Consider the following 20,944-nt stretch of genomic DNA (forward strand, 5'->3'; position numbering starts at 1 on the left):
ATGGGCATGGACCGGGCATGTAGCATGCAGACAGGATAACCGCTAGTCATTAAGGTTAACCAACTGGATTCCCAGAGAAGGCAAGCGGGTTAGGGGGCGACAGAAGGTTAGGTAAGCAGATGAGATTAAGAAGTTTGCGGGTATACATAGGCAGCAGCAAGCTCAGGATCGGGTTAACTGGCGGAATATGGCGGTGGCCTTTGTCCTGCAGTTGACGTAGTCAGGCTGCTGATGATAATGATCGGGATGATGATGATGATGATGATGGTTCGTCGATCAGTCTATGCGACCGTCTGCCCGTCCATCCGTTCTTTATATCAGTCGGTGACTTCAACGTGGGCATTATGGACCTTAAAACCTAGCTCCAACGCGTTGTCATCATTCACTTGTGTGTTCGAATGCTGAACGCTTTGGAGTCCCAAACGCACTCTACTATAGGAGAGCTACAAGCTACCTTTCCATGCGCGTTAATTGTATGTTTAGATGAAGTGATTAATGATCTTGACTTCATGATACGCTACTATAGGAGAGCATAAAGCCATCCGTTCGCTCTCACACTTTGTACGCGTGTTTAGAAAAAAGTGGGTAACAATTTAAAGTTACTATGGGAGAGCACTTGATGAGGCCCTGTTGACAAAATTTATGCCGTGAACGAGTTCACGATGAGTGGTTACACATGTGTTTAGAAAAAGTGGTGAACAATTTTGAGTAGTTGGTACTCTACTATAAGAGAGCATTAAGCCGTCCCGTGGGCCTCACACTTGATGTGGCCGTGTCGACAAAATATTGCACAAGAACATATACAACAGACCAATCTGTTTAGAAAAAAAGTTTACTTGCGCTATGTACAGAGAACAAAGATGTCATAACATCTCAGTAATAAGGGCACATACACTTTAGCCCATCTATCTACCAAGACAAACATTACCACGCTGCAATGAAGACATCATTACCCTAATATACATGACAACGTTGGCATACATGTACACAAGAACTCAATGTGATATGATAGAATGAATGGTATAATGATACAATGTGCTTAGAAAAGGTGGTAAACAATTTAGAGTACCTGGTACTCTACTATGGGGGAGCAGAAAGCCGTCCCGTGGGCGTCACACTTGATTAGGCTGCGTTGGCGAAAATTCCGCCTTCGTTATCATAAAATGAATGGTATATTGTGGGTGGGGCCCCAGGACCGTATAATGATGTTTGTTTAGAGAAATTTATTCTCACGGACAGTGAACATTATCACAATCCAACGGAACATCGCGACAGGACATAACATCAACAGACACACCAAAAGTTGTTACAAAAGGATGTGTTTACATATGTACACGGAACACAACATACACAGATACGCAAGAATTGTTACAAAAGAATGTCTACATATACACAATACATGGTAAACGAAGAACACACAAATGAAATATAAGGATCTCTATGTTCGGTATTTACATAGTATTTACAAGGTATTTGTGCGAGTACTAAACAAAGATTAACCTACCAATGCCAGGCAGGCCTGAAAACAAGCTTTACGCGACTCATGCAGATGAACACAAAAGGGCAGGACCAGTGTCGAAGGAATTCCTCCTCACCCAGAAAGAAGAGTTCCTCCGACAAAACAGATAGTATTTCTTTGTACGGTCACTCCAAAATCGGGAAGAGAGCAAGGTGGCGACGACCTGCTGCAACAGCTTCACAGCGGTTACGCCAAAGACAGTAGGCACCAGCAACAATAAGAAGGCAGGCAAAGTGGCCTCGAGAACAACGTCCAGAAGAAACAAAGCGGTTTACTCCAAGGCCACGAAATCCTGCATGCACAGCCCTCCAGAAAACACGAGCAACGACACATTGCCTTAACACATGCTGATTTGTTTCCCGTAGGGAGCAGTTCGGACATGTTGATGACTGGACCATTCTCCACCTTTCTAGGCGGTCAAGGGTAGGAAGAACGCCCCACCCCAGCCGCCACATGAAGTCCCGGAGGTGGCCAGGTAGAAATGATGCCGTCAGCGTGCTCCAAGACACACGACTAGAGCGGGTGCGGCGTGCCGGAGGAACTAACGGGAGCAACAAAGCGGCTGTTGTGTCAACATGGATTGTCTAACACATCCAACTCAGGGCAAGTCGACTGGATATAATGAAAAAACGCGACAGCTGTTGCTTAAAACGAAGGAAGTACTACTGATTGTGGGCCCCGATTAAGGCGCACATTAGGCAATAAATACCGAAGGTGAGTGCCTAGAAAATAATATGCCAGAGTTCGGGCGGGGGATTCCTCTCCTTGTACGAGGCGCAACAGGAAGTGCAGGGCCAATAGCCGGCAGCGTATTGATACCGAAGGAAAAGCAAAACCTCCCTGGGAACGCTGCTGTCCTAACGCTGCATGAGAGACTTACTCAGTGCCACTAAACCAAAAGAAGGAACACAAGGCCGACTGCAATGACCTTACGATGCGTAAAGGCGGCTGTTCCACGTGAGAAAGGTACCAAATGCGACCGCAAAATACAGTCTGCGCTAGGTACCTCCGCTCAAGAAGCGGGAAGTCAAAATCCCGTGCATCCTGAATTTTCAGTCTTACTTCTTCGAGAGCGTTTAACCAAACAGATTCGCAAATGCCGTAGTGGTTGTATAAAATACCTAAAATACGAAGGGACGCAGCCGGCTGAAGAAGAGATGTGGATGTGGAGTTGGGATAGCCGATGAACAAATACCGGGATTTAGAGACGTTTTGCGCGGCGCCTGAAATGTCCCCATACTGGAAAAGTAAACGCAGGCTATGTGAAAGACTATCTTCATCTGAAAGGTACAGGGTTATGTCGTCAGCAAAAGCTGTGACTTTCACGGTACTGCTGCCGGGAAGCGCAAGACCCCGGACATGCGAATTCGCTTCTAGAGCACACAAAAATGGCTCAACGCTGAGGACAAATAGAACAGAAGACAAGGGGCATCCTTGACGGACTCCACGTGTTATATAAAAGGCAGAACTCTCCCAACCATCCTGAACTAGTGTGCTTTTTATACCAGAGTAGGTATGTCCAACTAATTCAACAAAAGTACCAGGAAAACCAAGGGCTGTGACCACTTTAAAGATATACGTGTCCTTTAGTCGGTCAAATGATTTCTCCTGGTCTAAAGACACAAGGAGACCACGCGCAGATCGCGACAGAGTATAGGCTATGATATCCAGGGTGGTAATGGACAAGCTGTGTATTTCTCGTCCGGGCATAGATGAAGCCTGGTGATGACCCACCAGGGTGTTCAACAGAGCCTTCAAACATTGAACGATCACCGTCGTCAATGTTAAGAAGCGTGATAGGTCTCCAATCTTCAGGATTAACAGAAGAAGCGTCACCTTTTGGAATAAGCACAATGCGTCCATCTCGAAAACTTGATGGAAAGACACCATCCTCGAAACATCGCCGGATAACCGCGGTTAATGCAGTACCAAGCTCATTCCAAAATGACAAGCAAAATTAAACTGGAAAACCGTCTGGCCCAGGGGCTGTCCTCCGTTTCATAGATTATAGTGCTGCCTTTACCTCTTCAACTGATGGAGGGACGTGCAGAGAATCAGCAGCTTGTTGAGGAACGCGAGGTAAACCTCTAACCATAGGCGGTATTATGTCACAGTTTGTCCGCATGGCCGAACATGACATCTCTTCAAAATGCGCCAGAAAAAGAGATCGATCACGTGTTGGAAGTGGCTGAGTAGGTGGTGTCTGCGTGGTCGGAACGACAAGTGATTGTGACTGCCCAAAACACGATTGCTTCGCATAGCGTAGCACCTCGGGGTGGGCACAAGGGTTGTGCTTACACTCCATGCAGCCGCCACCGGAGACGAGGTGCAGTCAAACGCTGGAAGCGTTCACGTAATTCATGTTGCCAAGCTCGTATCAGAGGAGACGGCGTTTCAGCACGCAAGGCGATGCGTAACTTCGCTGCAGTATCGGCCAGCTCCTCAGAAAAGCGACGACGAAGTGAACGCCCTTCAACTCAGCAGTGCAGGCACCACTGCGTTTTAAGCGCATCCGAATGAAATGAATCAGACGCAGCGAGTGACACCCGTATTGCACGGGACAAATTTGACCGAGAGCGCGCGTCCTGGAGGACGCAAACATGAAGACGCCGTGGTTTCCCCGAAAAAGAAAATGGAATTTTTAGTTCTAAGAGAATCGGTTGATGGTCAGAGGTGTACACAGGCGAAAGGGGGATAGATGGAACACATAAGTCGGAGACAAACGTCTCTAAAGCATGTGGAATATAAGCCCGGTCGAGTCTGCTGGAGGATGGTCCGCGGTGCCATGTCGAAACAAAAGTATTCCCGTGCATCACACTATGCGCATCCAGCAATGAAAAATGGCGGACAAGGCGTCGCAGCTCACGTGAATTCCAAGCAGACCAAGACCAGCCAGGACCTTGTACATCGCATCGTGTATTTAGTACACAATTAAAGTCTCCAATTAGAATTACGTGACGACCGTCTAGAAAAAAACAACCAAATATCGAAAAAAGTGTTAGATTGTCCGGATTGTGCAGGCGCATACACACATATTATCCTCATTCGAAAAGAAAAGTAGGTACAATCTAGAGCCATAATTCTACCAACGCCGTCATAAACAACAAGGTGACCTCTCAATAAAGCTCGATTAAATATAATGATGCCTACTCCCGTAAAACGACTTTTAGCGAAAGAAAAATAGCAATCTAAGTTAAACTTGTGTTTGAAAGCCCTAACGTCGGATAGTGAACAGAAATTAGTTTCCTGCAGGCACAAAACATCACAATTTGCAGCACGGGCTACACTAATCAACTCGGCCTGCTTTACCAGACTGCGAAAACCTTTTACGTTGAAGGAAATAATATTCAATGTGGTAGGCATCATAAACAATAAAGACAAATTTGGATACTAAACTCACAGTTCTCACAGACGCGGGAGCGGGTGCCTCGCAAGCAGCTCAATCACTTCTTACGACCAGGCGACCCACCGCAAGCGCGGGGCTTCTATGGCCGCATCGAAGTCCGCAGGAGACTTGTGTTTCTGCTGGGCGCCCCCGAGTCGCTGTTGGGTAATCGGAGGCACTTGGTGCCGAGGCTCTTGAGCGAAGATGGCACAAATTCGTCCAAACTGTCCCGGCTGATCTCGCTTGGAGTGCTGTCGGTGTCTATTTGCAGGGCCGTGTCACTTCTAGTGCTGCTTGAGACCTCGTTGATGGAAATCTCGTCACTTCGGGAAAAGGTCTATTCAATAATAGAAGGACTAACAGAAAATTGGGCAGCCATGGGGTGAGCATCAGATATCGCGTCATTATCTGCGACGCGTTAATCGAGAGACGCCTCCTCTGGCGAGGGCTCGACCTGTGATTCTGTGGGAACCACCACTGGTCGCGGGTCGCTGGATGGACCATCCGCATTGAGGGGCTGCCTGGTCCGGGCTGGCTGGAGACACTGTGGGCGTTTGGTGTGGTGTCTGGTATGGCGTTGCGATGTGCCCAACTTCGTCCTGGCAAATCCGGGCCCCGCGTCAATGATACGGCGTCCTTCTTCTTGCCCGGTTGAAGTGGCGGGTAACTCTTGGAGGCCGCCTTGGAATACGACGGCCTGATGATGCAGGCGACGGTGGCATGCGGGTCACCACAACGGCGACATGGCAGCGAGAAGCCCTTCCCGTCGTGCCATAAACGCCGCACCTTCCACAAAACGAAGCTGTGCAGATCATGCGGAAGTGCCCACTGTCTCCACATTGACGGCACACTCGCTGGATTCCTTTATAGACACAGGTCACTCAATGGCCTGTGACCTTGAGGTAATTGGGCACCAGTGACGACGTCTTCTTTTCAATCCGGACGAATCGCGTCCCAGTGGTCACGGTTGGGCGCGACCCCATGAGTCCTCTTCTCATATGCAGAACATTTCCGTAGGGAGACAATGCTTGCGTGAGGACCTCACTGGGAACGTGGCACGGCAGAAACAGAACGGTGACATGAGTGACTTGGGGTCCTAAGGGTACGCCAGTAATGCGCTCTACTCTGATGATGAGGTGAGACGCGTTGACGATTTGAGCCAGAGTGGCTTCACTGTTAACGGTGACTTGGAAATTCTGGCCTCCAAAGTGCTGTACACAGTGAACCTCTTCGATTCCTTCTATTGAAGACGTCGCGTCAATGACGTCGCGTCAATGACGTCTTCGGGGCTAGTCCCCTCGGGGACGACTACATCGAAGACTAGCACCTTCTTCGGGGGCTGGCTTGCCATTACGGACGTCCACCAGCCAAGGGATGCCCTGAGAAGCTATCGACGACAACGAGGGGACACGAGCCCTACAAATTCCACCGAAAGACTCCAAGCAGTCGGAATGACTTTCAACATGGGGGACTTCAGAGTTACCTTGTAGCTCGCGGGAAATATAGTGTGTGTTTAGAGAAACTGTCTTCAGCACGACTGTTTGCGAAGCCAAACTGTTCGCGCAATGGTTGCGTACTTTCGAGCTTACATGTCCTCGTCTCTTTTCCAGGTATTCAGATCAAGTTTTGCTGTGATATTGTTAGGGCATTGTGCAGTGTTTTAGAAGTACAAAGCCACGGTTCACTTTATTGATGGATGATGCTTTTTTTATTCTCGTGTTTTTTACGTTAGCAAAGAAATCACCGAAAGCAATGTTTATGTCGTAAAATTCTTTGTCGTGTGCGTAAAGAAACGGTATTGTCCGTGGCGTGATGAGATTGAATGTGGAAAGGACAGAACACCACGGCTAACCGAGGCGCATGAGGAGTTCTGGTTATCAGGCGAAAGCCTAACCCCCGTGCTCAAAAACTTTTCCGGACCTGAACTTCACTTACCACCGCCTTCAGTGCAGTGCGTGTAGGTAAAAAATCACAGCATATCCACGAAATGCATGGCGATGAGTGGGACGAAGCATACGTCGGTCCGTCCACGTTTCCGTCCGTCTGTGTGACGAGTCGTGCGTCCATCCATCCGTTCGTGCATCCGTTCATGCGTTCGTTCATGCATCCGTTCGTCCGTGTGTTCAACCATCTGTCTGTGCGTTCATCCGTACATCCGTTCATGCGCTCCTGCGTGTATACATCCGTGCGCTTGTCCGCGCGTCTGTCCGTCCTTCCGTGTGTCCGTTCATCCATACGTCCGTCAAACCGTCCGTCCGTCCATGCATCTGTCTGTCTCTCCATCCATCCATCCATCTAGTGAACACTCCAAGTACCGCCATCTCGCATTCTTTCATCATTTATTCATCAATAGAAGTAGCGCTATCCAGCGGACAGTCTAAGGACTAAACGAGAGAAGGTACAGCATTTCTGTTGTCAGCGCTTTGTTACCACCGAGAGCGTGATAACGACGCCGTGCTACGTTTTTCGGGACATGTGGACATGCGGATATGTGCCCGAGGGCAAGTGTGTACCACTGGTATGCAGGTACGTGTCACAGGTTACGCACTATGACAACGGGGGACGTACAAGCCACGCCACAAGGAGCTTCGACCCTAAAAGAAAGAAGACAAGGATGTTCGCTTAACGCTGTGCAAGGCCACTTGGCCAATCTCCCACATTTTGTATGAGCCATCAGAGAAAAAGAAGAAGAAGGCTCGAAATATTTTTTGGTAAACGATCTAGTGCAGTTACCATACATAGGATACTATATGTTGACTTGGTCAATACCCCAAACTGGGTATGTGCCGTGGATTCCAGGCTACCAACAAACAAATCGAAACTGGACAATTCTGAATAGGGTTGTTTCTAGCCCTTAGCTAGGGTATGCAGGTTGTGTCTACGTTTCTTCTCAGCGCAGAGAAGTTCAAGTTAAACCGTAGCCAATCACAGACACGACACGGGCATGTCGATGTTGGCGTACATGCTTTCCATGACTCCGGGAACTTCTCGTGGCCCACGTTTGTCTTTCCAGTTCCTGAGTATTAGTGGTTTTTAGCAAGCTACCAAAGCACGTTACGGAAAGGCGGCAACACGCAACCAGCCATTGTGCGCTAATACGGAAAAGAACCATGTCGTATTTCCGTAAGATGTTTCCGTAGCTTGCTAAAAATCTCTGTATTCTCTCGCTGTACGTACGTGGTGTTCCAGGCTCGCCGCCACCGCTTCGAAGTCATTTCTTAAGCTAACGTTAGCCCTCTTTAATTTTTAGTGGAATTTGTGAGTAGTGACGTTGCCCATTTCTGTGACACCCGTTTATTATTATGAGAGTGTTTTTTTGTGATTGGCCACTCAGTGGCTCTTACCAGATAGGCCGCACGAATTACGGCTAGTCTTAACAGCTCTGCTTTTGAAACATACAGGTGATTAGCGGTTACGCAGCTGAAGGAACATATTTCTCTGCTATTAAAATAAACCGACGCCATGCTGCAGGGGCGTAGCTGGAAAGTTCTTCGAGGGTATGGGGGGGGGGGGGGCACCTCTTTGATTTCAGGAGGGGCACCCCCTTGAAATGGTCATTTTTCCACGTTCTATGTTATGGTTGGATGGATGGAAGAACTTAAAGCTACGCTACGCTATGGTGAAACAAAAAAAAAATGTGGGAGGAGTGGCGGGGGGGGGGGGGGGGGGCACGGGCCTGGTGTGCCACGCCTTGGCTCATGCCGTGCTCTTATCGCCATACTCGGAGGTGTGAGAGGCTTCAGATATATAAGACGGGCTTTTGCAGCGAATGCTGTAATGAGATGAGAAGGGTCGTTTTTGGCGCCGTAGGTGTCCACCGCCACTGGTGTCCATAACCACAATCGCGGAGCAACAACAACAACAACAACAACAACAACAACAACAACAACAACAACAACAACAACAACGACAACGACAACAACGACAACGACAACAACGACAACAACGACAACGACGACGACGACGACGACGACGACAACGACAAATATAACAACAACAGCAAAACACCGAGGAGAGACTAGGATTTCTACAGAAGCCCCCAGCGTGCCAGCCAAGTATTTTTCTGCCCCTGAGCTAAGCCGGTCTATAGTTAACCTTCCTACGTTTATGATATATTTACCATACTTACTTAGTTATTGATTATATAAATTTATTGCTTGTTAGCTTCCTATTTGATGCGACGTTTTGATGCTTCTGTATTCCCACTCCAGCATCGACTCTGTGGCCTGCAGTATTTCTCTAAAGGAAAAAAAAAATAACGTCGTAACCTTAAAGAGCTCGTTCCGCAGAAACTCTGTTGTCGGCTTCATTGCTTGTGAACAAACCAATCTTCATCCTATGCGTGACCGAAAAATCGGGAACGATGCACATAAAAATAGAAATATCCTGGGTCAGAGTAGGGATCGGACCCGGGTCGTTTGGGTCCGAGTGGAGATCGGATTGGGTCATTTGCGTGGCAAACGATATTCTACCACAGAGCACCGTCTCTGGTCCGAAATTCCGTGAAAATAACTTCCTCTGCTTGTAAATGCAGCGAAAGTAACTTGCATGCTTTGCAGCCACACGAGTCCCGCATACATGCCTAACAATACATCACGTAATGTCACAGTAATAACACGTGTTACAAGCGTATATTGTGATCTATCGTGAGAACATGTGCTGACGATAACTTCGTGGATTAAACTCAGTTGCAAATTGACCCTGTGCAGGCTTCATGTCACGTAAGGAATCAGTTTATTATGTGTAATAAAGTGTTTTAGGGCAGCAAAGGAGCAACCAGGAGTCACACAATTCGAATTGCGTAATGAGTGGATCACCGAATGCCCCGGTCTATTGCAAAAGTCTGATGCATAATTCGTCATCGTCGTCAGCCCCAACATAAACAAAATGCACATTATTTGTTGCAGATATACAGTGGGTGCCACACTCCTCCGAAGAGTTCCGCAGCATATGCTTTCTTACTACACAATGATTATGATTTAGGGCATAGTGGGGACTTCGAAACTGCTTCTAGCAGCTACCGAAAAGGTGTTTCAGAAAGCTTTAGAAAAACTGCTAATCCAGCTTTCGCTGTGATTGTGCGGCGCGTTCTACGCAGGCCTGTTGATTTTAATTTTTACTTTCAAAGCATACTTTCGCTTTTTTTTTGTCGTTTCTTTTCCCTTTTCCTGTGTTCATTTGTCACTGTGTGTAAAGATGTTGCCTTGATGTAGCCAGTAATTGAAGTTTAGTTCAAGTTTTATTCATTGCTATTGTATGTACAAAAAACGTGTTACATGATACATAAAAAATCAGGAGGTCTTAAAGTAGGAGACCGCCCTGGGGACCTTCTATAATTAGTGGAGTACATAAAAGTTAACAGCAGCAGAAAGAGCGAAAAAACGGAAAACGCAATCAAAACACAACGATGTACACTAAAAAAGCTGCTGCCGCGCGCCTTTATACTTGTGCCACACCATGGCATCATCTTCTTTCACACACACACACACACACACACACACACACACACACACACACACACACACACACACACACACACACACACACACACACACACACACACACACACACACACACACACACACACACACACACACACACACACACACACACACACACACACACACACACACACACACACACACACACACACACACACACACACACACACACACACACACACACACACACACACACACACACACACACACACACACACACACACACACACACACACACACACACACACACACACACACACACACACACACACACACACACACACACACACACACACACACACACACACACACACACACACACACACACACACACACACACACACACACACACACACACACACACACACACACACACACACACACACACACACACACACACACACACACACACACACACACACACACACACACACACACACACACACACACACACACACACACACACACACACGCACGCACGCACGCACGCACGCACGCACGCACGCACGCACGCACGCACGCACGCACGCACGCACGCACGCACGCACGCACAAACAAACAAACAAACAAACAAACAAACAAACAAACAAACAAACAAACAAACAAACAAACAAACAAACAAACACACACACACACACACACATATATATATATATATTTATATATATATATATATATATATATATATATATATATATATATATATATATATATATATATATATATATATATATATATATATATATAATTTAGAAGGCCGAGGTATGTGATTCCAAAGATAAATACCATAGAAGCGAGCAGTAAACCTGCCATAGTTCGATCTTAGTTTGGGTAAAGGAAAGTTTTTTTTTCTGCTCTGAAGATCTAGTATACTTGTTAATAAGAAGGTCATGGTGAGCAATACTATCTGATGGTATTTTGCGATGAATAAGACGGTATGTGATGAGGGATAATCTGTGATATAACAACTCCTGAATCGGTAGAATGCGCAGCTGTTGATAGATGGATATTGAAGGGAAACAGAATGGGTTATGTGTCATTAGTTTTATCGCCTTGTTTTGAAGGTGCTGAAACGGTTTTAGATGAATAGCGTATGTGTTACCCCATAAATATAGACAGTGTGATAAATGGTTAGTAATATAAGCATGATAAAACAAGATAAAAATATGAGGTTGAAAAAATGAATGTGTTTTAATGATATTGCGCATACCAAAAGAAACCTTTTTGATGAACGAGTTGGCATGAATATCATACTTAAAATGCTTATCCTCAGTAATACCTAGAAACTTAACATTATCAGATGTCGGTATATTATGATTATTCAATGAGACAAGTATGAAACACGTAATCACTGTTTGGGAGTTCTGAAAAAGCACGAAAGTTGTTTTAGCAGCTATAATGTCAAGTTAGCTATTTGTGCATCATGAATGAACGTTTTTAAGATCCGTAGTAAGTATGTACTGAAGTATGGTGACTGATTTATGTGGTGACTAAATGGTTGTATCATCAGCATGCAGCCAACAGTTACTAGATATAAGCGTATTGGGTAAGTCATTGAATAGGAGAAACGACAAAGGGCCTTATATAGAGCCTCGAGGAACAGCACAATGAAATAATTTACTTGGCAATAGCTGGCCATTGATATACACTACTTCCGGCATGTCGGACAACTAGATGCGAAATAAGATAGTTCGGCAAACGAGAAGCTTTTGAATGACTGTACTAAAAATGGCAAACTAAAAATTGAGTAGTTAACGTTATCACGAGCACCTTTTTTGAACACCGGAATCACATTACCACGTTTCAAGACCGAGGAAAATTTAACTGTATTGAAAATTTTGTTAGCAATATCTGCCCAATTCACTGATATATCCGCAGCAACCAGTTTTATTCTAGAAGGCTGGATAAAATACAGCCCTGTTCCCGTAACTTTTAAGGAAGAAACAACCTTAAACAATGCTTCTGATAAAACAGGACGGAGGAAGAAAGACCGAGAATATATATATTATATATATATATATATATATATATATATATATATATATATATATATATATATATATATATATATATATATATATATATATATATATATATATATATATATATATATATATATATATATATATATATATATATATATATATATATATATATATATATATATATATATATATATATATATATATATATATATATATATATATATATATATATATATATATATATATATATATATATATATATATATATATATATATATATATATATATATATATATATATATATATATATATATATATATATATATATATATATATATATATATATATATATATATATATATATATATATATATATATATATATATAATTGTATGGATTCACGCTGCTTGTTCATTTCTGTTTGATTCATATATATATATATATATATATATATATATATATATATATATATATATATATATATATATATATATATATATATATATATATATATATATATATAGTCTAGTAGATCCTCCGTGAGCGGTCACAACGTGGTTTATTTCGACGTTTCGGCCTAGTGTCTGGCCTTCATCAGGAATAAAGATACATTTTGTCGGTGCTCAGCTTTATACAATCTCAAATCAGAGGGCAAGGTAAGAGGGAAAGAAAAAAAAAAGAAAAGAAAAAAAAGAAAAGAAAAGGAAAGAAAAAAAAGAAAAAAGAGAAAAATAATATACGGTGGCCGCCCCTCGGGTGCCCCCCTTCCACTTTTCCCTCCACTCCCCCCCATCTCTCTCCCCCCTCTCCCCTTCACCTTTCTGATGTCAGCGGTCTGTGTCAGCGGTCTGTGTACTGGCAGACTTGGTGCCGTTAGGTTGTATACAAGGGACTATTGGTCAGCTGCCGGCTCGTAATAAGTTCACGTGCTACGTGATGCCATACAGGCTTATAAAGAAGTGTGCCAGACTCGCCGCCATGCCTACAGCTGGCGCTGACTGACACTCCCACGTTTAAATTCCTATATAAACCCAATAAAGTGGCTGGGGGGCTGGTAGCCGTGATAGCTCAGTGGTAGAGCATCGAACGCGTTATTCGAAGGTCTTAGGTTCGATTCCTGCTTATGGCAGGTTATTTTTTCACCCACTTTTCTTTCTTTCTATTTAGATTACATGGATCCTAATAACTACCTTTATACATTTCTTGGCGTAATTGTCTGTTAGATCTCATTAACATTGTGTAAACACACGAGAAAACGAGCCCTTAGGTATATACTTTTTTCCTTTATTCGTTAACGAGGGTCTCGTACTGGCAGACTTGGTGCCTTTAGGTTGAATACGAGGGACTATTAGTCAGATTCCAGCTCGTAATAAGTTCACGTGCTCCGTGACGCCATACAAGCTCCTAAAGACAGTGTGCCACACTTGCTGCCATGGCTACAGGTGGCGCTGACTGACACTCCCACGTTCGAATTCACATATAAACCCAATAAAGTGGTTGGGGGGATGGCCGCCATGATAGCACAGTGGTAGAGCATCGAACGCGTTATTCGAAGGTCGTTGGTTTGATTCCTGCTCACAGCAAGTTATTTTTTCACTCCTTTTTCTTTCTATTTACATTACTTTGATTCTAATAACTTTCCCTACTCATTCCTGGACATTATTGTCTGTTATATCTCATTAGTATTGTGTCAAAACACGAAAAAACGAGCCCTTAGTTTGCCCTTCTTTCTCCTATATATATATATATATATATATATATATATATATATATATATATATATATATATATATATATATATATATATATATATATATATATATATATATATATATATATATATATATATATATATATATATATATATATATATATATATATATAATCTTTTGTGTTCTCAATCACAGCACATGAACACGACTTTGATTCGGGTGAGTTGGTACAATGTCAGCTGGAAAAAACAGCGCATGAAATACAAGGACACGGAAAAGTAGTACACTAATGAGCGCTGAAGTAACAACTGAAATCTTTATTGCACCGACCGCCATTTTACATCGCACCAAACCACGCGCGCCATTCCTATTAACCCACCAGACCAGTGACCATGCATTTGGCCCACCTGATGCTTTTGTTTGGCGGGATAATAAGAATTATGTGCGCAGTTTGGTGCGATGTAAAATGGCGGTCAGTGCAACGAAAATATAAATTGTTAGTTCTGCACTCGTATGTGTGCTGTTTATGTCCTCGTTTTTTTTATTACGCTCTTTATCACTTATGACTAGATCTCTTATAGCAAAAAAAAAAGACAGTTGTCCTAAATAACCAGTAGGTTTAAATGATTAACGTTGCAAGCGGCCTTGAAGGGACTACAAAGTCAAAGAACAATAGATGCCAGAGTGAAAGCTCGACGTATGACAATATTGTCTAAAGCGGTGCCCTTCTTACCAAGAAATTAAGATAAGTGCTCGAGAGCACATGGGCAACGAGTAGGACATTCGCAAAATGATCACAATGACGTCAGAGATACCGCATCTAATTAACCACTAGTAATCTAACCATCGTATTGATGGGGGTTACGCAGCATAAACTAGGAGGCTTACGAAGAGGGTTCAGCTTAAAGTGAAGACGACGCGGGGAGCGATGGACATGAAAATAATAGAGGTAACCTTAAGAGACATGAAAAGGGTAGAGTGGGTCAGGGAACAAGCCGGGGTTAAGGATATCATAGCTGAAATCAAGAAGAAATGGACATGAGTCGGACACGTAGCGCGTAGTCAAGTTAACCACTGGTCAAAAAGAGTGACTGACAGGATTCTCAGAGAAGACAAGCAGGTGTGAGCAAAGTGCACTTCTCAGCGCTGCATATTTGAACAAGAAACGGCGGTACTCGTGCTTCAAGCGGAGACGCGGTCCTAGCTGAACAGGCCGAGGCTTGCCTATTGGGAGTTTCGATATCGATAGAGGCGATTGAACATGGTCCACGTCGTTGCGTAGGCAAACTGTGCTTGAACAGGCTATTCGCACTAAGTGACAAGCCACCATTTGTTGTTCGAACTGTATAGCAGGAAAGCTAACTTTACATTTTTGAAAAGGTTCTACTTTAAAATTATAGAGTGCTACTTTTTCTATAGAGATCCTGTTGAATTTCGTTGTTAAAAATGCTTGTATATATCTCGGGCAAAAAATAAACAAGAACAGAAAGTAACCGCAGGTAATATGAAAAAGAATAACATTGAGGATGCCGATATTCGATTAAATAGTGCGCTTCTATTCGGGAAGTACCAAGTTGTCAGCATGGCAGTGCATGCACATTGGTGGCAGAGTGTAATGTGTCGTCGCGTGAAGATAACAACATTATTTCTTACAGTACCGCACCATTTTATTGCTACTCCGCTAACGGAGCCGGAAGGCTTGACGCAGCGCAGCCCGGTTATCTTGTTTTGGAGCGATGAAATTTGCAACGCAGCTTGCATTCAGACCGTCTACGGAAGACGTTACATTCATTCTTTCCGCAACCACCCCAGTTGATTCTTTCACATTTTCTTGAAGCGCTGTTCCAGCTCCACCTCGGGAAGCTTGCTCTGCACCGACTCATGGGCTTCTCCCCGCAGCCTAAATAAAGAAAACCGGTAAAAGAATACAGTGAGTACGTTTGCAAATATCTGTAGCGATGTTCTCTACGACAAACACATCGCATCCAATTTTCGACGAACGTGGTAAACCGAAGTGGTAAACCGAGTAAAAAGGCAACTCCACCAATAATGTCCCAAGTTTGAACAAGCACTTTAGGAACGGACCTATTGCGTTCTCCATGCTTATGTTTAGCTATTTTACAATGAAACTATCTTTCAACTGATGCTATTGAAACAACTGACTACAATAAATTAAATACACACATAGAAACATTGAAATTGACTACTCGAAACACTCGATTGATTGATTGATATGTGGGGTTTAACGTCCCAAAACCACTATATGATTATGAGAGACGCCGTAGTGGAGGGCTCCGGAAATTTAGACCACCTGGGGTTTTCTAACGTGCACCACTCGAGACACTCGTGCATTTTATGACTTAAGGTGGAATGCAAGCAACTTTGCCCTTCACTGTGGCCTTATCGTTTCCGCTACAACTGCCGAAAAGAAAAACCATGAGTGAGTGATCGTATCCTTACCAAATGACGTAATGTCCGACGCAAGCAACTTTGCCCTTCACTGTGGTCTGACCGTTACCCCTACAACTGCCAAAAGTAATGACCACGATTTAGGGGCCGTATCCATACCGAATGACTTAAAAGGGGATGCAAGCAACTTTGCCCTTCAGTGTACTCTTATCGTTCCCCCTACAACTGAGTGACCATATTCTGAGTGAGTAACCATATCCTATGCAAACTCCGGCGTATGTAGGTGCCTTGTTTGGAAACTTGGCAACGGCGAGGCACTGTTCTTCCGTTTCCTGGCAAAAAGAAGTTCCGAATATAGTACAGGATTCGACCGGTACAGCTATGGTCATGGTATCAGATTATTGCGACTGAAGTCATACGATGGGCACTCTAGGCACACTTTGACCGTCTCTGTCGGTTTCGTGGTGAGAATCTGTATGAAGTCTAAGGGAGATAACACTGCCCCAGTCCGATGTGTAAAGTTTCGCCTAAGAGCGTGCGAGGGTCGCCATGATCGTAGCGTAAGCGGAGAGCAGATGCATCGGCTGCTTGAATGGTTTTCGCCACCTTGTTTATTTTTTATCTCATGGCGAACGTGACTAATGTTCAAGCGCCATTCTGCCAGACGTACATATAGGGTCCTCCAAAAGTTGGCCATACCGCTGTGCCACGTATCTTCATGGCAATGTGGCCTGGTGACTTTTGATGCACCCTGCACGCATCACATCCCACCTTCCAAAACCATAATCCGCATTAAATCGCCTCCCCGCCTCCAACGCCAGCCACCCTGATCATGCATCGCTTGAAGCTGCAATATTGAATTCAGTAACGCCACTTCTAAGCGGCGATGAAGACATGAACTTACATGCGTCTGAGGAAGCAAGCATAGTAAGGGCAAGAATGGCAGTGAGGACAAGAAGAGCGCTTAGGACGCGCATCGTTGTCACAGTGAGGCGTTCTTCTAAAAAATGAAGCGATGGTTGCTGTGTTGTGGGAGTTGCGTCTCTTTTTATACTAAAGCAGACCTTGTCTGCCTTTAAATGCATGCCAAAGATTCATTTATAGGTCTCGCTTGCGGGTTTCTGCGGCTTGGGAAGTCAGTCAGATCATCGAGAGAGAAATATTTGTGATATAATTACGTATTGCTTTGGGGAATGTGCACAAGAGATTAACGCGGTTAGGATTGCTATCAGTGGTAAGGCCTGACATATATCATATCATGAGGTGTACTTGTCACGCAGAAAGTAAAGAATAATGACGCAGAAAAATACACGCATTCCCTTAAGCCACTTAAGGGCACTAGAGGTACTAAAGCTTAAACGATGATTACATGTGCAGAATACGCAATCACTTTGGTAATAAATAACGCACTGCATGCAACGGAAAACGAAGCGCACTGCATTCCTGTCACATTGAGATGTGAGCCATCTTGCAGCGTATACATTGTCGATATATTTTTGGCATATCTTCGAGTGAATCATTACAATCACTCTGAATCTTCGAATCAAGAAGAGAATGCTTTCACTGCAAAACGTTAGCCAATTTCTTTACGAAATTCGTCCGTCTTGGTGGTATAGGGCTTAGCCACTGATTCGAGTTGTGGTGGCTTGAATATGACCATAAAAATTGCCTGTAACCGGAAACGATATGCTATAGGCGCATGTTGTTACATTTAGGTGCATGCTAATTAACCCGGGTTGTTCAAAATAATCCGCAGCCCTCTACTACGCCGTCTCCTCTAGGCATGCAAACAACCCTTTGTAAAAATTCTTGGAGGAGCTTCTGAATTTTGAATTCACAATTTATGAATTGTGATTCCTTTTTCTGTCTGTAGGTAATATATAATAAAAACAGAATTTGTTTCGTGCTGGATGATATGCCTTATAAAATCTTATATCTTATCAAAACACACACACACACACACACACACACACACACACACACACACACACACACACACGCGCACACACACACACACACACACATATATATATATATATATATATATTTTAGGAATGAAGATCGATGGTCCGGTGTAATAGATGATTGAAGAGAAGGACGCACGTACGAAATGTGGATTTATTAACGTTTCGGCTGGTGGACCAGCCTTCGTCAGAATGCTAGAACGTTTCGGCTGGTGGACCAGCCTTCTGACGAAGGCTGGTCCACCAGCCGAAACGTTAATAAATCCACATTTCGTACGTGCGTCCTTCTCTTCAATCATATATATATATATATATATATATATATATATATATATATATATATATATATATATATATATATATATATATATATATATATATATATATATATATATATATATATATATATATATATATATATATATATATTGATACGCAACCGCCGGCACAGCCTACGATTCCCATCATCGAAACGTGCACTTTTCACCGGGTTCCCTTGTCCTCCTCTGGTCCCCCACTCGGCGTGTAGGGCTTTCTGAAAAACTGCTGTCACGCTACACTGGACCATACCGCGTCGTTTGCCAGGTGACTGACGTTACATACGAGATCGTGCCAGCCGATTCAACGTCATCATCGTCACCTTTGAGTGACATCGTGCACATAGCCCGACTCAAGCCCTATCACCCTCCTTCTACCGCATCCGAGTTGCTCAAGCACCGAGACGGTGCTTCTACCGCCGGGGGGTTATGATACACAACCGCCGGCACAGCCTGTCTGGAAGAAAGAGAAAGACGACGTTGGTGGCTGGTTGTTGATGAACTGTCGCCATCTTGTTCGCCGAGCACAGTGCATCGTATTTAACTTATTAAATACGTTACCCGTAACATTATATATATATATATATATATATATATATATATATATATATATATATATATATATATATATATATATATATATATATATATCGTGAGAGGTTCGTGTGGGCCCAGGCGCTCAACCGACAAGGAATAGGGTATAGACAAAGACAGGACGTTTATACAAGCCGGACATAATTACATACATGAACTAAAACTGCACACATGCACTCCTAACTCGTGCCAGTCCAGTTCGCTCTACAGGTTTAAAACTCGTAGTCACGGTTCACGTGGCCCTGACACAGCGAATCTAGTTTGCGCACCACTCGTCGTCAACCACTCACGCCACTGTCGTCGAGATGGTCCGACGCCTCGCCGCGTCTCTTGGATTTGGGAAGGTCCCAAAGTTGCGGTCGCACCACGGCCGTCGCTGGGACAGCTGCTCGCTGTGTGGTGGCTGGTCGGATCCGTGCTTGCCCACGCCCGAGAACACCCGATAGATCGGCCCAGCACGCCTCAGCTTCCCTGACTCGGCAACCCACGTAGACGCCGACTCGTCAGCAGGTCTCGACCGTGACCATGAGCACCGTCGTCGCCTGGCGTCGCCCGAGGTCGCCTGCAGTAAGTCGTGAGAGGTTGCGCGCCGTGACGGGCCGGTAGCCGCCACAACCCTCGTTCTGCCACTGCTGCCCGACTGCTTCGGTCTGATGATGATGATGATGATGATGATGATGATGATGATGATGAACCATCGGCTTTGCTGGCACTCGCCCACAAAGGGGGATCGGCCAAGAACCGGGCGGCAGGATCATCAAGTGTGTTCAGTCAGGCATTCAGGTAGTCTCGTAGCCGTAAATAATAACAATAGGCTAACAGGGTAATCTCTTTGTTGCCCTTATGTACTCGCACACAGCAGAGAAAACCTCCCTGTGGCTATAACCTAATGTAAACCCTCCGAAGGATAAAATTAGTTCCACGTTTATTTTTAAACCTAGCTTCTCAATTGGTTTGAACAGGTATCTTTTCCTTTGATAAGCATAACGTTTACAGGATAAAAAGAAATGATCTATTGATTCCGATTCCTTGCAAAAGAGACACAACGGAGATGCTGTTAGTCCAGCTTTATGTAGGTAGTAATTCAGATGCGGAATTCTGCATCGTAATCTGGTGATTGTAGTTTCTAACTGCCGAGATCCACACCACTGTTTGTTCCAGCAATATGTTAGATGTACGAAGTCTCTGACTTTATCCAATGATAATTTTTCTATTTCTTTGTGCAAGCAAGCCTTTCTATATCTGAGTGCTGTTACGTTGGCGAAATCAGGTAAAATAGGTAAGATTGGTCCGCTTAAAGATGCTTTGGCTAACGAGTCTGCCATCTCATTTGGATAAATCCCGCAGTGGCCGGGTATCCATAGCAAGTGAAATTTTTTTAGGTTTTCTGGTAATGAACTGCTAATCATACTCAATAATATCAAATTTTTTGCTGTAGATAGTGCAGTGCATACTGAGAGAGAATCGGTAATTATGACCGCTTCTGATTCGCTTGCAGGAAGTTTACGAAGCGCTAGAATTATAGCAAATAATTCAGCGATGAATATAGGCATGTAAT

At 44.0% G+C, this 20,944-nt stretch overlaps 1 long non-coding RNA gene across 1 annotated transcript; it reads right to left on the reverse strand.

Moving 5' to 3' along the window:
• Positions 1-15,744: 15,744 nt before the first annotated feature.
• Positions 15,745-17,565, reverse strand: LOC142768508 (uncharacterized). Its single transcript, XR_012885317.1, has 2 exons — positions 17,416-17,565; positions 15,745-16,002 (listed from the first exon to the last, which is right to left on the reverse strand). It is a non-coding gene; the product is annotated as an uncharacterized LOC142768508 (long non-coding RNA).
• Positions 17,566-20,944: the final 3,379 nt, after the last annotated feature.

The sequence above is a fragment of the Rhipicephalus microplus genome, chromosome 8 (assembly GCF_043290135.1).
Source record: "Rhipicephalus microplus isolate Deutch F79 chromosome 8, USDA_Rmic, whole genome shotgun sequence".
NCBI lineage: Eukaryota > Metazoa > Arthropoda > Arachnida > Ixodida > Ixodidae > Rhipicephalus > Rhipicephalus microplus.